Source organism: Simochromis diagramma, unplaced genomic scaffold, assembly GCF_900408965.1.
Source record: "Simochromis diagramma unplaced genomic scaffold, fSimDia1.1 OVJJ01000176.1, whole genome shotgun sequence".
Lineage (NCBI taxonomy): Eukaryota > Metazoa > Chordata > Actinopteri > Cichliformes > Cichlidae > Simochromis > Simochromis diagramma.
In genome coordinates this window covers 387,040-404,674 of record NW_024386892.1, presented here as the reverse complement: position 1 = coordinate 404,674, position 17,635 = coordinate 387,040, and the positions used below count along the sequence as shown (strand labels likewise).

Below are 17,635 nucleotides of genomic sequence, written 5' to 3'. Positions count from 1 at the left end.
GCACATGAGCAACACTAGACTTCTTGAACTTTCTGGCCTTGATTTGTTATGCACCCTCTCAAATCCCTGAGCTGTAGCTCAGACTGTCCTTGACTGGCACGCAGGTCAAAAATGAGCTCATATTGTATGTACAATTTGTGTTTGTTTCCATGCATTTTCTGACCGAATACCAAAACGCCATTATTGACCTTTGCTTTTCATTTGATGCTGGCCATGTGGAAAGTCTTTACCGTGTCTTCAGGTCATGCATCATGAGCTTGGCATTAAAGTGTGAATCGTCACAAGGAATGTCATGCACCCTTGTGGAATTATGTATTTGAAGCTTACTTTGATGTTTATTCTTTGTAGAGCCGCTCATGTGCTTCGTCAGGGAGAGGAATACCAGCAAAATAAAATTACTAAGTTCACTTGTGTCCTCACATCTTGGTGAGGAGATAAAATGCTAATGTTTATATTTGATTTAGCTATTTTTTTGCTAAATAAATTAACCTAATGAATAAAATATGGGCAATTCAAGAGCTCCAAGCTTGTATCTTGTGTTGGTTGGGACTTGAATGATAACCAGGAGGCACCACGTTATATACTTCAAGTTGTCATATAATACTAGTAGCTAATTCTGCACTTTGTCCCACATGATTTTGGTATTTTGATTAATTATAATTCTGTTTACAGGAATGTGAAAGATTGAATACTCAGGTAGCATAGTTTTAATTTTGCTTAACCCTCTATAACCCAACAGAATTCTATTAGAATGTTCCAGGCTCCTCAGAAATCTCAAAGAAAGAGAAACTCTAAACAACTCTTTAGGTGCTTTGAATGTTCAAAGGCTGTAAAATCTTTAAAACTATGTTAAATGATCATTTAAAATGTACGCATTTCATCATCTATTTCTCATTATCTCTTTCTTATTATCTCATTTTTCCCGTTCTTTTTCTTTATCTACCTCCTCCACTTCTTTTTCTCCTCCCTCATCCCCACCACATCCTCTTCTTCCTGACCTCAAGCCTCATCTCCTGAACGGAAGTCACAGCTGTAAAACAAAAGCTTACATGAAGAGGCTCATTTATTTCTGATACTGTCCCAATTACTAAAGCTAAGCATTCACTGCGCGATTTTTTTTAGTCGCACTATTCAGCGACTGCTCAAATTGTATGATTGAATCACAGGGGTTAGAAGTTTGTAGGTCACAATGCATGCTCTGATGCGACCTGAGTGCTTACACTGTGCGTCCATAACATGAAGTAACAACATGAAGCTTATAACACAAAATCTGTCTCTCGCTCTCCCTCTCTCTCCGTCTTTCACTCACACAGACACACACACACACACACCACCACCATCAACTTTGCTAAATTGCTAATGAATTGACCAGGCAGCTGCAATTGAGCAGCAAGGTCCATCTCTTCTCACAGTTGTTGCGATCGTGATATTTTTTTGAGGCCACATCTAAAAGGCTCGGGTAAGCTTGCCAAAGTTCTACAAGTTGTGCCTCCGTCGCTTGTTTCCACATCACACGCTGGACTGCCGTGCTACTCCGTCCTTTTGCTACTTCTCTGTTCGCGCGTGCGCAGTGTGAGAGGTTGCGTTGATACCCTCACGAGGTCCGACAGGATTTCAAACAGGTTTGATTTTCTTGCGACCATACGATTGCTGATTGGGAGCTGATCGTGAGGTGTTAATCGCTTCTCGTTACCCCATGTATACTACATGATGCACGACATACGATTAAGGTGAAACTCGGGCCCGATCCCGTTTTCCACAACTGAAAAAAAGTCTCAAAATGGGCCAAAAATCGCACAGTGTATGCCCAGCTTTACAGGCAGAAGTTTAGACATGTGATCATCCTGTCTCAGCCGATAAGAGAGCTAGCTAGCTAAATAACAGCTAGTTATAAGCTAACATTATGCTAGTTGAGGTTACGTTCAAGAGGCCCAAAAAAAATTTTTCTGATCAACAACTACATTTCATTTTCAACTCAACTGTATTAGTTTATCCACTAAGTATCACAGCTGTTTCACATCAAAGAAAGTCGCTAAAAGTGACAAATAACAGCAGCACTTACAGATTGAAAAGTTCTGGAAATCCTCAACAATTCACCCAATTATCACTGTCATCAGACCGAAGAGAGGTTCGCTGACTCATCGACCTATATCAGACTCCTTTCACAAAGTTTTACAGAGTCTTCCAGAGTAAATAGTTGAGAATCCTCCACACCTAGCTCTATGTAGTAAATAGTGAGTGTTTGAGAAGACTCAATGGTAAAAATGAAAAATATTGCAAAATATTTAAATGTCACATATCTGTTATTTACTCCTGATTTATTAAGTGTTGATAGTGGAATAGTTATCATTTTGACAAAAAGTGCACTGTTGGACGGACCAATCGGAGTCTGCGCTGCGGGACTGTTTTGATCATGCGGAGTGGGAAATGTTTCACGTGGCCGCCAGAGACATTGATGAATACACAGACTCAGTCTGTGGATTTATCAGGAAATGCGTGGAAGATGTCGTCCCATCCAGAACAGTCAAATCCTTCCCAAATCAAAAACCCTGGATTAACGGAGATGTTCGCGCGGCACGGAACACCGCCTTCGCCTCCGCGAACACATCGGACTACAAACACGCACATTACCAACTCCGGAAGACGATCAAAGCAGCCAAACGTGAGTACAGGGACAGGGTGGAGCAACAGTTTGACAACCCTCGGAGTATGTGGCAGGGACTAAACACGATCACAGACTTTAGAGGGAAAACCAGCACACCGCAGACCACGGCCTCTCTGTGTGAGGATCTAAACGTATTCTATGCTAGATTCGATGCAGCGAACACCATGAGACCGGACAGTGTGCGCACCGCGGATGACGTCAGGGCGCACACTGTGTCTGAGGAGGATGTGCGGAAGTGCTTCAGGAAGGTGAACGCACGCAAAGCTACTGGTCCGGACGGGATTCCCGGCCGCGTCCTCAAGTCATGCGCGGCTCAGCTGGCTGGAGTGTTCACGCACATCTTCAACCTTTCCCTCTCTCTGTCTGTAGTCCCAGCCTGCTTCAAAATGGCCACCATCGTCCCTGTACCCAAATCCTCCACCATCTCCTCATTGAACGACTGGCGACCTGTAGCCCTGACCCCCATCGTAAGCAAATGCTTCGAGAAGCTGGTCAGGGACTTCATCTGCTCTGCACTACCCGACTCACTGGACCCTCTACAGTTTGCATACCGCCACAACAGGTCCACTGATGATGCCATAGCCCTGACACTACACACTGCCCTGTCACACCTGGAGAAGAGAGACACGTATGTGAGGATGCTGTTTGTAGATTACAGCTCAGCATTCAATACCATCGTTCCCTCGAAGCTGGACAGGAAACTGCAGGATCTAGGACTGAGCAGCTCCCTCTGCAGCTGGATCCTTAGCTTCCTGTCTGACAGACGCCAGGTGGTCAGACTGGGCAGCATCACCTCATCCCCCATCACACTGAACACTGGTGCTCCACAGGGGTGTGTACTGAGCCCTCTCCTGTACTCACTCTACACCTACGACTGCACAGCCACTAACAGCTCCAACATCATTGTGAAGTTTGCGGACGACACTACAGTGGTAGGTCTTATCACCAACGGTGATGAGACGGCTTACAGGGAGGAGGTCAGCGCCCTGTCCCACTGGTGTCAAGACAACCATCTCACCCTCAACGTCGCAAAGACAAAGGAATTGATAGTGGACTTCCGGAGGTGCAGAGAAGTACACACCCCCATCACCATCAACGGCGCTGCTGTGGAGAGAGTGAGCAGCTTCCGGTTCCTTGGTGTACATCTGGCTGAGGATCTTACGTGGTCAGTACACACAAACAAAACAGTGAAGAAGGCGCAGCAGCGCCTCTTCTTTCTCAGGAGACTGAAAAGATTCGGCATGAGCCCCCGCATCCTCAGGACCTTCTATCACTGTGCCATTGAGAGCATCCTCACTGGATGCATCACCACCTGGTATGGCAACAGCACCGCCTACAACTGCAAAGCTCTCCAGCGAGTAGTGCGGTGCTCTGAACGGATAATTGGAGGTGAGCTTCCCTCCCTCCAAGACATCTACAGGAAGCGCTGCCTGAGGAAAGCGGGGAGGATCATCAAGGACTCCAGTCACCCCAGCCATAAACTGTTCAGACTGCTTCCATCAGGAAGGAGGTTCTGCAGCATCCGGTCCCGTACCAGCAGACTGAGAGACAGCTTTTTCCATCAGGCCATCAGACTGCTGAACATGTCATAGACACCTCAGCTTCACTACTGGAACTTCAACATTATGCACTCCACACTGTATATAAATGCCACTTGTTTTGCACATATTCAACTCTGTATATTTTATATATTTTATTATTATTATTATTATTATTATTATTATTATTATTTTTTATTTATTTATTTTTTTTTTACTATTTAATTTGTAAAAATGTGTATACACACACACATACACACATACACACACGTAGGAAAATATTTAGTATACACATCCAGAAATGCATACACTATTATATATTGTACATATATTTATTAGTTTCAGGTCGGCCATTCTTGTATTTTGCTCGTTTGTGTTGTTGTGTTTGCACATCTCTGTTGCTTGTGGGGCTCGCACACAAGAATTTCACTCGCATGTGCTGTGCCAATGTGCCTGCACATGTGATGTGACAATAAAAGTGATTTGATTTGATTTGATTTGATTTGAAAAAGTTGAAATATAGACAGGTGATGGTGATTATGGGGTAAAAATAAAGGACTAAATTTCTAGTCTTAAGGCTCAGCCATAAACAGGATGCATGTTTTAAAATCCATGTCTAGTATTAAAAAAGTTGTCTTGAATTAGGCTGATACTTTGTTACATAGTACATGCCCTCAATTGATGTCTTTAAATTACTAAAGATAATACCTAGTATCAACAGAAAAAATATGCACAGTCCAATAATCAGTTGATCTACAAGGATCGTTCTGCTTCGGGGATATCCAGCTCTTTCAAACCAGTGACCTAAAGTATTTGTTTCTAGGTATACATGTATATATCACTATATAGGGGTTTAATGACATGTTCTCCCTTTTTTCGCCAATACATGAATCTTACAAATGTAGCTAGTGTTAACTTTTGAAATTATACAGAAAGAACATACATTATTCCATGCAGTGCAGTCCAAAAGGAAATCAACTACTTCCAAAGTTTTTGCTCTCTTTGTCCTGGTTAGTTCTTTCCTCTCCCATCAATCATCTCAAGACTACTTAGATTTGTCTTTTGACCCTTGTGAGGACACTGGCCCCTAGGCTAGAAACCACTGGTCTAAAATATAAATGACTTTATATAAAGTAGCTCTTTCTCCAACCTCTGCAACAGTAAAATTATACTAGAGGCTAGACACTACAGGCAAAACTTTTTTTCTTCCCCATGCACTGGTAAACATGGGCTTATTTTGCTTCTATAAAAATGTGCACATTTAGATTAATGGTAAGAAACTGTCAGTTGCAAAGTGTAAAAAAAGCTTTATCTATAGAAAACCTTTGCAAATTAGAGCACATTTAATGAAACAGTGAATATATATACATGGCATGATAGAAATACAAATAACTGTTTTAATCTAGGCAATTAAGTGTCATTTTGTCAAGTTCTACTCGTAACTTGTATCTGTAATTACCACTTTTAATAATGCTATATGTTGTTAGGCATTTTTAATGAGTGCTTTTTAAAAACAAAAACATTGTTTTGATCATATTCTGATCAAAACTTGAAATAATTGTTTTTCATCATGATTTTCTCACACATTTCTCACATCATTGTGGAGGAATTTTGGCCCATTGTTCTTTACAACAATGCTTCAGTTCACTAAGGTTTGCTACTATTGATTTATGCACAACTGCTTTAATGTCCTACCACTGCATTTCAATCAGGCTGAGATCTGATCTTTTGCTGGGATATTGTAACACCTTGATTCTTTTTCTTTTTAGTCATTCTGTTGTAAATGTGATTCAGATCATTACCCAGTTATCATTATCCAAGTCAGAGAGATGGCTTCACATTTGAATTTAGAATACTTTGGTGTGCTAAATTAACCTTACCTACCCCTAAACCCAGTTGCACTCATGACTGCAAGTTTCCCAGGCTTTGTGACTGCAAAACAAGCCCAAACCACAACCCCCCTACAACTGTTCTTGACAGTTGGTACAGTATGAGGTGTTAGTGCTAAAACCCGACTATGGTTTTCCATGAAAAGGCTATGGCCCGATATCTCTACTTTGGTATTACCTATGCAAAGGACAGTGTTCCAGATGTCCTAAGATTTGTTCAGATGCAACTTTGCAAACTTAAGCAGTGCAAACATGATTTTTTATAGAGAGAAGAGGCTTTCTCTTGGCAACCCTTCCATACAAACCATGCTTATTAAGTCATTTTCTAATTGTACTGTCATGAACTTTAACAGGTTTTTTCTGGGGAATTTCTCTGAGCATTGCAGGGTCTGACCTTGGGTTGAATTTGCTAATAAATGGACTGGTTCTTATACAGTATAGTGCTTTTCTACTCAATCTGACCACTCAAAGCGTTTGGTAAAGAGTCCTTCGCACAAGCACTTTTTATTGTGCTCTTTTTATCTAACACTTATACTCCAATGGATGCATCAGAGAGCAGCTTGGGGTTAGTATCTTGCCCAGACAATACAGTAGAGGTGAAGTATGTGCCCCTGGAGAAGGCAGGGATTGAACGATTAACCTTCAAGTAACCACCAAGTAATAACCTTTAATTATTATATGTACTGGTAAATTATTTTACCTGATTTACCTTTACTGTATTGCAATGCCATGTCTTAAAGTAAGGCAATAGCCTGGAATGTCTCCTTTTTAGATCATAACATATATAGATGCATTCTTACTGTTCATATTTCTTCTTATATCAGTAGGCAGCAGCATGATATTTCAGTTTTTTGCTTCATATACACTGAATTGACCATGGTTATGTTGCTTCAGGCACCAGAGAGGTAAATATACAGCCAGTAAGGCTCATTTGAATAATTGACCGAAGACTGTGAAGGTTAATCAGATGCAAAAAACTTTCATGTAAAAGTCCTTCTACAAAGTATGACTTCTTAAACTTTTGAAAGCAGCAATAATTTTTTATCTCCTGTCCTGACAGTCACAAACGAGCTGTGTAACAGTATAATTACCTAATTAATGTTACAAAGAAATCTTCCAGGAATCTGTGCATCAACAGCCAGGCGTTGGCGATTGATGTTCTAATGTGTTGTGGCTTTTTTTTCTCCTTTTAATTTATTATTATTATTATTATTATTATTATTATTATTATTATTATTATTAATGTTGTGGGTTGTCTTATCTGAACACAGCGTTGTTCGGTATTGAGCTGCCTCTGTGAACAAAAAAAAACAGTGTCATTGCTGTCTTTGTACTTGGCAAGACCCAGAAGGAATGAAAAATCTCAAATGCATTCAAAACATCCCAAGTTTGCACGTCCAACAGTAACATAAATCTTTGGTACACTACATTCAATTTATGCTTGGCAGAAGCAGCTTCCCCTTTCTGCAGGCGGTACACAAACCTGCAGCACAGAACAGCTCAAAATAAGCACAAATTATAACTGCACTCATAAATATAAGCTTAATGCAGCTGCATATGTTTGCATTGCTCGAGGCTTGTTTAGCTTCAGCGTTTACTGGCTGGTTTTGTGTCAACAAATGAAATGCCATTTAAGGATTAGACCACAATTAAGTCGTATTCAGCGTGACAAACTTGACTTATATTTGCTAAGCTGCTAATTTCCTGTCTTTCCTGCTGCTGATAAGGCCTGAATGCTGTGATTAAATTTCCTCTAACGAGAGACCACTGGACATACAATTGAAGCCCTACTATTTTTTGGGGTGTAAATTAAATGAATTCACAACCGATCCAGGGCTTTGATTCATTCACAGTCAGACCTCTGCAATCTGCAATTATACACTTGCAGTGGAGGATTAGACAACATCTAGCACTGTGTCCTCTGGAGTAGAGTGGTGCACGTTTGTATATTGCCGGCATTCTGCGTGTCCTTTCCCGAGCAAATTGAAAGTGCCTGCTCCCCCAGAGAACGTGTGCATCTTCCTCTATTTCATTACAAAGTGAATCTCAAATAATACACACACACATTACAAAAACAAAGAAACAAAAAACTTGATCACCCCTTCACTGAAAATAACAAGGGATGAGCCACCTGATTTCCTGGGGCCTGCCCGACATCAATCACATTCACTGAAGGTACAAAAGGACCTTTTTAAATCTTCTGAACTTTGCTGCAGCACAGGCTGTTACCTTCTCCTCAGTGCCCTGTCACAATGAATTGGGTTGCGCTTTAGTAAACATATTTCCTGCCCCTACTTTGAACACTAGCTTCTTCTTCTGGTGTGGGTTTTTTTTTTTGTATGTGTGTGTCTTGTGCATTTTGCATTTCATGAAAGAAAGAAAAAAATAAGATGAACCTGATTATTTTCTGTTCCTCTTTGAAAAATGGATCCAACCCCAGTAACAAATTATTAACCGAGATTTTTACTGACTCATGCCTTTTACCATTATATTTGTACTGTATGTGCAATTCTTTCCTGATGAATGTAGATAACTAAATATAGCTTACTTAAAGATGTGGTAATGTATACAGTATCTGTGTTCATATCACGTTGTAGTATATATGCCTCCAAGCATGAATATGCCTCCTAATTTTCATTGGCTCTATTAGAGGAATGAGGCTGTGGGCGAGTGAGATAGACCTTGTTAGGTTGGAAGAATGAGAGAGAGGGAGAAAGAGAGAAGAAAGTGGAGAAGGATAGAGGCAGAGCAAGGTGGTTCTCCTGACATGGCAGAGGGCCAGAGTCGGTGACGGCTGACTAATGACTTTCACTGAGGGTGTCAGCCTCAGATTTATGTTCCCCCCCTTGCCCGAATCCACTCTCACTATCTTAAAGCAAGAGTTATTCATGAACTGTAGGGGCACGTACACAGAGGCAAGAGGCAAAAAAAAAAGAAGAAGAAATAAATAAATTAAAAAAAGGAGCACGCACCCCTCTGAGATTTAGAGCTCGGGCTGTTTGCCAAAGCGGATATGCACATACGAGCAGTGATGTAGCAGTAAATAAAATGTGGGGTGAGCTACAAGCTCCACATGCCGATTATTGTAAGGCATCAAGACCACAAATATAAACAAATGTCAATGACAGATTTCGGGAAACATTCATTTGTGCCTTGAGTGTCGGAGAAATTGCCCTGACCTTTAAGTGATGAAAATATAGACGCAGTCTTATCCACGGGGTATGCTGTTTGGACTGCTATAAAACCATTATCTAAAGGGAGAACCTAAAACCTCAGTGAGGTTTAACACAAGGCATAAGTCTGATTTTGACAGCTAAGATACGATATAGTCTCAGTCTGCATGCAAACCAGGGTTGTGTTATTTTAGTACCAATTTTAACAGACTAGAGTTAGACACACTAGTGCTTTGAGCTAAATGACAGCATTAATATGCTAACACGCCTGCAATGACAAGTATAGCAGTGCAGAGGGAGTTTCCAGCATTCATCACGTTCCACCAAATAATCTTTGACTTCCTAAATTTGAACTCAAGTACAATTGTTGTTTGCCATGTTTGTGTTAAGTTGGGCTAAGACGCCACGGATATGGCACCACTGAGGTGTTGTGCCATACTTGAAAAAAGTAGGAAAGCTATGATTACCAGGCTTGATACAGAATTTTCATTTCATTTTTGTCATTGACACTTTAAACCACAATAAATAGCTGTGAGATGCAAACTTGGTAGGTTGTATCACATTATCTCAAGAAGAATTAATTTAACAAGTGTTAAGTTGTCATGCAGATTGTACATGATTTAATTGCGTTCACAATAGGAACATAAAATTATTTTATTCAAACTTCAAACTCTTGTAAATCTAATAACCACCCAGTTTCACCTTTTTTGAGTGTACAAACTCAACCCTGGTATTATTATAGCGAATATTGAGTGGCAGTCTGGAGTGTGGAGGTCACTGGGTTTGTGCACCATAACTGTTATAACTGCAGTTAGTGTTGATGTGGAGTTTGATGTGTTTCTAAATTGTGATTTGTTGAGCTTTTTATTTACATGTTGCAACTTGAACAAAATACCTCTTTGGAGACAATAAAGTATAAAGTAAATTAAAATTAAGTACAATTAAAACTACTGATCCATAATATATACTACAGTTATGCAGTCTCTATTGAGAATGCCCATGTTTTATCTTTAACCATTTGTCCACCAGAAACTTTAATACAGTTCAGGACTGAGACTATGGATCCTGTGAAGGCAAGTACCTAAGGAATCGTATACAACATCTTTAACCTGGCATCTCAGGGATGCACATAAGGTTTACACTTTTCCTGACATTTACAGTAGTAGTAGTCAGTGAGTCACTCATGAGCCAAAGTGTGTGAAGCACTTTAAACAAGAATTAATGGAAACTGCATGTCTTTGGACTGTGTGAGTACCCACAGCTTTCAGAGGAAAACCACATGAGGTGAATGTGCCCACTCCACGTCAAAAACTCAAGCCCACAAGGAGATTTGAAATGAGAATCGTTTTGTTCATTTTTTTGTTATCCACTGTACCCCTTTACATCAAGTTAGAATAATCTTTATTTTTTAATTAAGTACGTCTTCTAGTTTGTTATTAAGTTAGTCTAGTTGTCAGTCAGTTATGCTTATTGTACATCTTTGCGGATTTTCTTATTTCAGTGCCAGTGTCTTTCTTTTTCATTTGCTTTGAACATCCAATTAACAAGATGTAGGACAGTGTATGTTGCTGAGAAAAACAGTACAGTTCGGTTCACAGTTCAGTTTTATTTATACAGCATCTAATCACAACAACAGATGCCTCAAGCCACTATATATTGTAAGGTAAAGATCCTACAGTAATAGAGAGAAGCCCCAATAATCAGTCAGCTCTCAATGAGCAAGCACTTGGAGACTGAAAAAGAAAAAAAAACTCACTTTGAATAGAAAGAAATCTCCAGCAGAACCAGGCTCAGGGAGGCTAGCTATCTGCCATGATCAGTTGGGGCTGACGGGAGGGAGACAGGAAAAAAATGTGGAAGAGAGTCCAACAATAAAAGTGATGTATAAACACATAATGAGTGAAAAGAGGTGAGTGAAGAAAAAGAACTCAGTGCAACATGGGAAGCCTAGGCCTATTGCAGCGTAACAAAGGGATGGCTCAAGGTCATCTCATCCTGTCCTAACTCAAGCTTTATCGAAAAGGGAAGTTTTTCGATAAAGCTCTCTACTTAAAAGTAGAGAGCATGTCTGTCTCCTGAATCCAAACTGGGAGTTGGTTCCACAGAAGAGGGCCCTGGAAGCTGAAGGCTGTGCCTCCCATTCTACTTTTAAATATCCTAGGAAGTAAAGCAGCACCCTGTCAGGAGTGAGGGAATTGCTCTGTTGGGATGATATTTTACAGTGAGTTCTTTAAGATAAGAAGGGGCCCATTTTGAATTGGATTCAGTAAGATTTACAGTAGTTACTTGTGCATTACTTGGCCAAGCTATTCATAGCCAAGCTAGCTAATCAAGTAGGGTTTGGTTCCCAACCCTTCATTGCATCTGCACTAGATCTGACTATGATCTTATCCAACTGACTGGATTAAAATATACAATATGATCCACACTAATAACCCTAACTTGACATAAGGAATGAGTAAGACCATGTCCACACTAATATGTTTTCGTTTGAATACGCATCTTTTTCTCTCCGTTTTGGCCTTCCATCCAACACTGAGACGGCGTTTTCGGTCAAGGAAAACAGAGCGTTTTGAAAATGCTCTCCAAAGTGGATACATTTGAAAATGCCATTTTCGCGTCACAGTGTGGACAGCGAACCTGGAATCTTTTAAAAAACAATGACACATTTTAGTCATGTGATGCAGTCATGTGACCAATTAAACTAAGATAGCTGAGGGCATTACACAGCAGTTGTTTTGTTTGCGCGCAATTTTGACAGCCCTATTAAAGATTAATATCAGTTTGTACATGCTCCAGATAGCTTTTCTTTGAATTCTTTAATTCTCACTCGCTTTTGCAACTTTTAAACTTGTGCAGAGACCAAATACCAACTTATGTGTCAAACTAACCTGACTTTTAAGTGGAGGATCATCAACGTTGATACCAAACAAAAGTGGAAGAACCTGCTGCTATTAAACCTGAAGGCAGTAGAGCGGGTGACAAGCATGACCAAGACGATCCATCCTTCTCACACGGTGTCTGTTCTTCAAAATTAAATTAAAGTTGAAGGGACATTTTTTTTGCACAGTGGAGAAGATTATATGGTATAAGGGACATCCATGGAGTGTTCTAAAAACTAGAGTGTGTGTGTATAGTGTCAAAAATTGGTTTACATTTTCACCAGCTAGACAGATGTAAATTGTAAGTGTTAGCATAAACTCATTAGGTAGAGTATGTGAAAACTTGTTTACCTTTCGCTATCCCTAGCCTATGGTACATACAGAAGCATATAATAATATTTTTTTAAAAAAACAAACTAACATAAAACACAGAAATGATGTTTCTGTGACGGTGAAATAATCACTTGATTTGCATATAGCTACTGTGTGAGTCAAACAGCTCGTGCTGCTTGATAGCTACATGCAGAGGTGCCTTTGAGCATAAATAGTGTGCAAGCTAGAGAAAGGGAATTTCACACGTCACACATGGTGGATGCTTTTAATCCAAATAGTCCTGGGTGCATAACAGTGCAGAGAGTGTGAATTAGTGGGGTGGGGTTGGGGGGGTACTGAGAAAAGACGGGGGTGTTGGCAAAGGCATGATGAGTCAATTATGTGAAATGTGTGTATGGGTGTGTGTGTATATGAATGTACCAAGTGTCTAGTTCTCCGAGCTTTCTCTTGCTGATGGCCCCTGTTATCCGTGCAGGTTAAATGCCAAAACAGTAATCAAGGTGGAATGGTCTCATCGCCAGCTTAATCCAGACTGGCACCAAGAAGCAGGCAATCTAAATGTTTTCACTCGGTGATCATCAATCGCACAGAGAGCCTCACAAAGACACGCACACGTGCACACACACACTCACATATATGCACAGACAGAGACATTCATGGCAGAAGATTAACTCTGATATGCGCACATACAAACACGAACCCAGACAGATTTGTGAACATTTCCACCGAGTGATTATCAAGCGCATAAGGACATTTGAGAGTAGGGAGCTGGAGAGTCCAGCCGGTTAGTGAGTATTTGGCAAGCAAGGTAGGGAAACCGTGATTACAGTCTGAGTGCTATTTCTCCATCGACCCCCAGATGGCTAATTGAGACAGGTTTTATGCCGCCATCATTTGCAAAGAAAAAAAGAGAAAACATAACCTTCTAGGTATGACACAAAACAGATAGCATGTGCTATTTTTGATTAGCGTCACTTAGATGGCATGTTATTGTATTTTGTATTCGGAGCAGAATACAGAGCATTACAGGTCTGCATTAATTAAAAAATCACACATTATTAAGTAAATGCCAGCTACAGGCTTTCATTCTTTCAGTCTTTCATGATCATGTGTCAAATAGTTTTGTTTGTTTTTACAATTTTTCAGATGAACTTAATGTTTAGCTAATAATTTCAATTTTGCTAATGGTAATCAATTGTTTCATTTGACTGATTTATATTTGTATGTTTGTTTGTTTTTTTTAACAGGGACAATAGATGTTTATGGACATCAAACTATTTCCTACTGAAAAGACATGTCACAGTTTAAAATAACCAGATAACTTCAACAATACATCCTGTATAGATCATCTGTCTGATTAAAAATGTAAAAATAACTACGACACAGTGCCTATAAGCTTTATATTTCCAATTTTCAAGCTATCATTTGCTGAGTAATCTTTACCCTTTGAAAAACATCCCTCATCTTTTTTCTCCATCCTCTCTTTCTTACTTGTTTGTTGATCTGTGACTGTGAAGTTAATGCTGCCAATATACCCTCCGCAGTGGTTGGTTTGCTCACCACCCGCACTGCCGTGCCGTCACCACACAGATGCAGTAATTTATACCCGGTGTTAAAGTGCAGGAAGCCGCTGTAGTATTCTCCTAAAACATAGGTGTCACCACTCAGACAATATCCCGTAATATGCGTTGATGAGGAGGAGAAAAAGCCAAAACTGGAAGCCAAGACTTGGTCGAGGGTTTTTTTTGCAAAGTTCTTTCCACAGTTGCTACTTCCCCCTCTGTGTGTTTGTATGTCTCTGAGCTTTTGTGCGGCAATGTCACTAGAATGGCGGTAAAAACCGGCACAATCACATACCCTTCATGTCTTCAACCCAGCTGTCATGGCTGGGCTCAACCGTGTCAAGTTAAAAAAATCAAGAGGTCACAACCAGCTAACGCACCACAAAGATTGAGTCTTGCAACACAGGATGTGATGTGAAAAATAGACTGAGATTTGGCGATATATGTTGATCTATTTGAAGGTTACCTTCAATGTTCCCTCTAAGCTGCGCACGTGCGCAATTGCGCACTGTTGGCACGGTCTCTGCGCAGAGAAAATCTGCGCACACAAATAAAAAATCTAACCTGAATTGAAATTAAAGTAAATATGTGCCGACACCGGTGTTTTAGCTAGCAAAGCGGCGTGGCTGATGAGGAGTGAAGCCACGTTAATGACAACGTGTACAACCATTGGAGATGTGAGCAGGACAGACGGTGTTCAACTGATGGAAAAAGTGTGGACATTATACCAGTTTTTAAATTGTGTTGATAGGCCACGTAAAACCAGAGTTATGATAAAAACATCTGCAATGTTTGGTTTTATTCCTGAATACTATCGTTGTTTATGTTTACTGCGGGAAGAAACGGTAAAAATTGCGTTTTATAAGGAAAACGCTCAAAAGCACTCTCCGCCTGTGAGCAAAGACAAAACCAAAACACCCCACTCTTTCCCATTGGTCGGAAAAAAATGTACCCTGTCGACCAATCAAAACATGGCATTTAGTTGTTAAGAAACGGGAGGAAGTTTTAGGAGTGACGTCGATGTTTTGAGATGTGAGAGATTTGCAACGTTTAGCGCAAATCTTGTGTAGTTAGTGTGTAGTGTAGTCAAAAGTTTTGTTGTGTGTGTCAGAACAATGAGGCGACTGCTGAATGTTACAGGTGTTACAGGAGTGATACATCTCCTGTTGTCAGGCCTGCAGGTATCAGGCTTGTGATGTTCTCCTTTATTTTTTTGGAGTGGCACAAATAATTTGTGTGGCATCAAATTTGATGCAGAACACCTGATTGTTCTGTAAATATTTTGAAATGTTTGTTTAAAAAAACACCTTGGCTGCATTTTTAGGTAAACAGCTGCAAAAAACATTGTTGTTTGCAAAACTCAGTAACTTTTTTGAAGAAGTAACTATATAATTAATTGCCCAACATTGGTCATTATATGGTGTATTTTGCAGACAGAGAGTTACAGGACTCTCTCCCAGATCACAGACTCATAATACAAGTCAGAGTTTTATTTAATAAAAAAAAGTGTTTTCAAAATTGGAGTTCAAGTTATTTTCACTTCCAATAGTGTTAACATACTACACAGGTCATGAACAAGATTTTTTTTAAATTTTTATTGTAAGTGGGCTACAGCAGTTAATTAAAAGTAGTCTAACATAAATGTAAATGCTGTAACTTTATTATTTTAATAAACCATGTAACTTGGATGGATTCGACGCTGGCGTGACCACAGTGCACACGTCTAATGTCGCTCACAGTTGTCCACGAGATCGCTCAGGGAGTTTGTGTGTTTGCTCAGATACATGAAAAATTAGAGGGAACATTGGTTACTTTTCACCTACCTGGTTTTCAAAAAACTGTTGTAATAAAAAAAATTATGTTGTAAAATTTTGTCTCCTACTGTAGTGCTAGGTAGATGGCTCAATGCCTAGATGGCAATGACAGTATTCAAGTTAAAGTAATCTATATTAAAGTTGTAAATTTAGTTTACCAGAATTTTTTTTTTGAATCACAAAATTATACCAAAAACTCAAATAGATTTTAGAGATATAACTATAAGGCCATTACACAACTGCTAATTTATGCCAGTTGTTTTTAATATATATGGGTTAGCCCACCATTCAGCATTTGGACTGTTATACAGTGTCCTCCGAAATCCTACAGTGGAATTAGAAAAAATACAGCCCATTGCACAGATTTTGTTTCACAAAACACTTACACACAATAATGCACCACAGTTATAATTGCCCAAATGACCATTGCATAACTGAATGTCCTTAACCTTAGCTCACCAGGTCTATTTTTTAGGGAGTCGTGAATGAGTGAAAAAGAGAGCGGATCATTATACTTGACATATGAATGTGGACAGCAACATATTCATCCCCCCATGAACAGCAGAAGTCCCCCCCCCCCGCCGATATGCCAGTACCTCATTGTGCTCCCTCACTTGAGGTCAATGGCCAGGAGTTGAGACTTAGAGTTACTTGGACTGGTAAATAACTTTTTGCTTCCTGCTGTTTTTCATGAGCAACTTTTCAAGTTACCTTAAGGCTTTTCTTAGATCTTTCAAAGATTCAGTGGCAGGAACTCCAACATAGGACCAAATGAAAAGGCATAGCAAGTCATTGAGGCCTCTGGGCTTCTGTTCTGTAACGCTCAGCGTCACATTTTTTTTCCTTTCTGCTTTTTCCCAGATGGCGTGATAGCAACCAACATCACACAGCTGCAGCTAATAATGACTCACACAGAATAGTTTTTTATTTATAGGGGAATGGAAAATAAGGTTATGTGAAAAGTAATAAATATTGCAGAAAGTGTGAATACTGATGTCCGAAGAGCAAACGAGGTGAAATTATTTGTAGCATCTTAACCTTTTTCTGAGGTGTCCTTTTGGTTTGGAAAATTCAAAAGATATGAAAGGTGATCTAGTAATCATGTTTCGTGGTAATTACCAAAAAAGACCCAGTTAAACTTTGTGCTAAGGTTTGCTTATTCCACTTTAAGCATCTACTTCAATGATTCCAGTTTGGATGAGCTACCTTTTGCAACATGTCTATTGGACTAGGGCCAGGGCTTTGACCTGGCTATCTTAAAACATTACTTTAATAGGTTTTTTTTTTGAGAATTCTTTGGAAGAACTTCTAATTAGGGCCGGGTATCGTCACTGATTTCTAGAATCGATTCTGATTCACAAGGTCCCCAATCGATTCGATCCACGATTCGATTTAACTCGATTTGATTCAATTCATTTCATTTGAATCTGGGAAATTTTGCCTCAGACAGTCAGAAATATTACAATTCAGATCAGTACATTTACATATTTTTGTATCTATAAAAAGGAAGCTGACACTCGCAAGACTTTATCAAACGTGTAAGAATCACAGCAGATGCCTTTGTGTCAAAGTAGCTGAAGATAAAACACAGAAAAACATGAAGGTGATTTTCCTGGACTGGGATTTTATAAAAATATTCTGCAGTACATCAAAAACAAAAGAAAACCATTAATCAACCTATGAACATTACCTCTGAAGTTACAGTGGTTTTATTAGAGACACGGCTAAGCGTTTTGCATTTTGCATAATTTTAAAAAGTTTAAATTTGATCAGAAGCCT

General features: G+C 39.7%; 1 long non-coding RNA gene across 1 annotated transcript; it reads right to left on the bottom strand.

Moving 5' to 3' along the window:
* Positions 1-561: 561 nt before the first annotated feature.
* On the bottom strand, positions 562-15,767 carry LOC120734970. Its single transcript, XR_005696147.1, has 3 exons — positions 15,755-15,767; positions 2,607-2,612; positions 562-1,400 (listed from the first exon to the last, which is right to left on the bottom strand). It is a non-coding gene; the product is annotated as an uncharacterized LOC120734970 (long non-coding RNA).
* Positions 15,768-17,635: the final 1,868 nt, after the last annotated feature.